Genomic DNA, 3,892 nt, shown 5'->3' with positions numbered 1-3,892 from the left:
TTTTATTGGAACACACCCACAATACTCTAGCACTATAACAACATAGTGGAGTAGTTGAGACAGAAATTACATAGCCCCAAAAGACCAAAATATTCACTATCTGGTCTTTTACTAAAAAGAAAGTTTGCCATTCCCCGGGCTAGATGGTCAAAGTAGATATAGACCAACGAATATAATTCTTTCAGCAGGTCCGTCCCCTCTTTGATCAGCTTGCCAAATTCTATATTAGGTATTCTGTTCTTTTTGCCCATCCTCTATTTTTCTGGAATTGTTTATACAAGCCTGGGGACTAGTATCTTCATTCTCAATGAATTAATCATCCTAGGGAAAGTAGGTTTAAGAGATTCATATAACCCTTATTTCTTTCTAAAGAATATTTTATTTATTTGTTTAATTATTTATTAATTGTTTTTTTGGCATATGAAAATTTATTATTGTCATGGTTTCATCATCAAAACTTATGATCTTGGTCTTTCCTTCTTGCCTTTGGATAAGGTCAAAAGAGAGACATTGACTACTTTGATAACCTTAAATGAACCCAGGAATGTCACCAACAGCATGATCTTTGCAACCAAATCCAGCCACCAGAACCTCATCCTTTTCCTCAATGAAATTCAAGCAACCATCATTGGGTACAAAGGCTGTTCGTTTGTTTTGTTTTGTTTTGTTTTGTTTTTCCGTTCTTGATCAGGTGGACCCTGACACAATTCCTGATGGCAGAATTTGGCTTTTTGGCTTCAACCCCTACTTTTCCCACCACAATTCCCTTTGCATGGACAGTGCCTCCAAAAGTGTTGGCTTTCAGGGTTGTGCTCAAATGGGCTTTCTTATATTGTTTATCATGCTACTTCTGATCTTGTCAGTAGCTATGGAGCTTTCTGGCAGTACAAAGACCAGGACACTTGCCCATCCTGCTGGTGCCGCAGGCCTGAGTAAAGAGCTCTAAAGAATATTTTTTAAAAGTAAGCAAACAAAAATACATAGTATCAAACCTGGATGAGAGGCAGTTGGATGTGGCCATTCTGTCATTGTGGCAAGCAGCATCTAATTCACAGGTATGGATGACTGAGGCCTGAGGACTCTAACAGAATACAAATATCTAGGAGAGAGAGAAGCAAAACTGCCTCTTGATGAGGGTGAGAAGGGACAGGATCTTTGTGGCAGAAGCTTGAAGTGAATGATGGGGATGTCCCTTAATACTCTGTAGGGGTCTGGGAGAGATGGTGCTTCAGATTATACTAGTACATTTAGAGAAAAACATAAGCTTGTGAAGGCCTTTAAGATTGAAAATTTATGCAAGGCTTTGCTGGACTTTGAGGTTTCTGGCTCACTCCATGAAAGGGCCTCTCATACACGGGGGCCTCTCAGAAGGGGAGACACCAGCTGTGAGTTATATTTTAAAGTTCTAGGAAACAGGCTACACAGAGGGTCTATGTTTATATTATGAGTCACAGCAGGGACAGGTGGTGGGTCTGGAGCTTAATGTCTGCAAATGATGTCTCTGACTGCCAGGATTGTTCAGAGGAGTTGTTTGTTTGTAGGAGTGAGTTTGGAAAAGAAATGAGGAAATGAAAAGCATTCTTTCTCTCGGTGACCATTTTAAATATTGGACTCTTTCCTTGAATTTGTTAAGGAAAAATGATACCAATATACAAGGGCTGTTGTAGCAACTTAAATTCATCAGCAAAATGTGAGCAGAACCTCCAGTGAAAAGAACTGAATGCTAGATAGTACCAACATTGGGAACGGCATAAGAAAGAATAAATGAATGAATGAATGAATGATGGGGGATACTCTGGATAAGGAAAAACAAAAAATAAACACTTCTTTTCTCTTAAATAGAGCATCAGAATTCAAATATTAGCTGCCTGGAAACTCCATTATCTTGGCCTTAAAGCTCTCCCTTTTATTCCTGAATTTATATCTCTAAAATGTTATGTGCCATCTGACAGATGTCTTCACTTGTCACCATAATATCTATCAACATTTTATGAGTCCACTCTTCATTCAGCAAGATTGACACCAAGGACATATTATACAGAACTGCCAAGGAAGTCAGGCCAAATACAATTTGCTGTATCTATCTAAATTTTTCTTTAACTACTTTGATAAAGCTTTGAATTACAAAACAAAGGAGAAACTTGGCAAGAATAGCAACAACAAAGAGGATGATACAACACTGCTCTGTGTAGAAATACACACACACATGTACACACATTCACACAAACATAGAAATAAACAGCAAAACTTGTTCTGGACAGCCACTCTTCATACCTTACCACTGGTGGGGTTTTCATCACCCAGACCATTATTAACCTTGGGGCATTTGAAGAGGGACAAGGAGGACATGTTCCACAATTCTGATGAGAAAATTCAACCTGCAATTTGAGTTGGAGGATAGGAGTAAAGAGAAAGCTATTTCTTGCAAATTTTGCCCATCTGTTCTAGGTAGATTTATGAAGTCCCAGTGAAGTATCTGACCCATGCTTAGCTCTATTTCTGCTAAAATTTGTTTTTAGAATTTGAACTAATTTATGAGTGTGGAATGGATAATGAAGAACATTAAGCCTCAAATAATTTTTACAACTCATTTGGCTTTGCAGTTGTGCTAAACTGTTGCCTGAGATATATAACTGTGTTTTTGACTGATAGGACCATCTTAGTCCAAAGAACTCCTTTCTGCAGTGTCTAGCCCAGCAGCCCAGTTCCAGTTCTCAAACAGGCCAGATGTTCTCTTGAATTCCATGTCTTTGCTCACATTGTTCCCCCTACATGCTGTGTCATGCACCCACAAGTACTCACTCAGTGTTTTTTATTTCTTGGTGGTGTTGATAATAGACATGTCATGTTTCTCATAGGGTTTAAGGCTAGGGCTGAACACTCCAGGAACTTCAATTAGCCTCATGCCAATGTCTTGGAGAGGAAAGAGCACAGACTGGGGAAATAGAAAGGCCAGATGTGAATTCTAGGCTCTGCCACTTATATACTATAAGATTCAATTAATGAAATGTAAGAATGCTCATCTGAAGAACTGAAATAAATGTTTCTTCATAGGCTTACTTTAAGTATTAAAGAAGATGGCACATGGAAATCTTATAGCACACTAGCAGGTACAGTTCACATGAGTTTTCTTAGTTCTGTAGAGAGCAGGATCCATGTCCATCTGAGTCTCATTTGTGCTTTATAAATGTTTGTTGACATTTCATAAATAATTTCCATTTGAGTGCCTAATATGTAGTGTTCTGTTACTCACGCAAATTAATTTCTGTTAAAAAAATTCCTGGGCCTTAACAGACCTTCCCAGCTGAAAACCCAGAGTGTTTGCTTGGCTTGGGTCTTATGGATTTCCACAGCACTCCAGGATGGTTAGGTAGGCTTCCCAATTTCATCTTGGTGATCAGTTCGGGCTTAAAGTGGAGAAGTGACTCACTGAAGGTCCTATCATCAGATTACTTCCAGTCCCAGAATCCAGGCAGCTCTTCTGACCCTCTTTCTAGCATCCTGCCTAGCAGATTTATCACTGTAGCCTTGTGCTCCCATAGTCCTTCTGGGGCTAAAAGGATAGCAGCAACATCCATATTATGGACTTTCCCAATGTTTATCTTTAGGTATAGAAAGAGGATGGGGGGAAATTCAAAGGAAAAAGAATGAATATTGTTCCCCTCCTTGAACTCAACACACAAATCATTCTATTAGATTGAAAGATATGAAATCGTTGTTTTTGTAGGTCAAAAATGACTGAACATCAGCAATTTCGTGTGGTTTCGTCAAGTATAATAAATAATGTGCTGTTTCCTACATAACGTAAATGTCTGTGGCTTTTCTATTATAGCCATTCCAAATGCTTTTACACACATAAGTTGTTCAATTACATTTATGGCAATGCCATCTC

The 3,892-nt window shown here is 38.7% G+C and overlaps 1 pseudogene; it reads right to left on the bottom strand.

Moving 5' to 3' along the window:
* Positions 1 to 458: 458 nt before the first annotated feature.
* LOC114202250 (small ribosomal subunit protein uS12 pseudogene) lies at positions 459 to 910 on the bottom strand (annotated as a pseudogene).
* Positions 911 to 3,892: the final 2,982 nt, after the last annotated feature.

This window comes from Eumetopias jubatus, unplaced genomic scaffold (genome assembly GCF_037043125.1).
Source record: "Eumetopias jubatus isolate StellerSeaLion01/CBP00866 unplaced genomic scaffold, mEumJub1_p1.0 scaffold_11, whole genome shotgun sequence".
Classification (NCBI taxonomy): Eukaryota; Metazoa; Chordata; class Mammalia; order Carnivora; family Otariidae; genus Eumetopias; species Eumetopias jubatus.
Note: the sequence above shows the minus strand (reverse complement) of the source record. Positions and strands in the feature narration are given on the sequence as shown.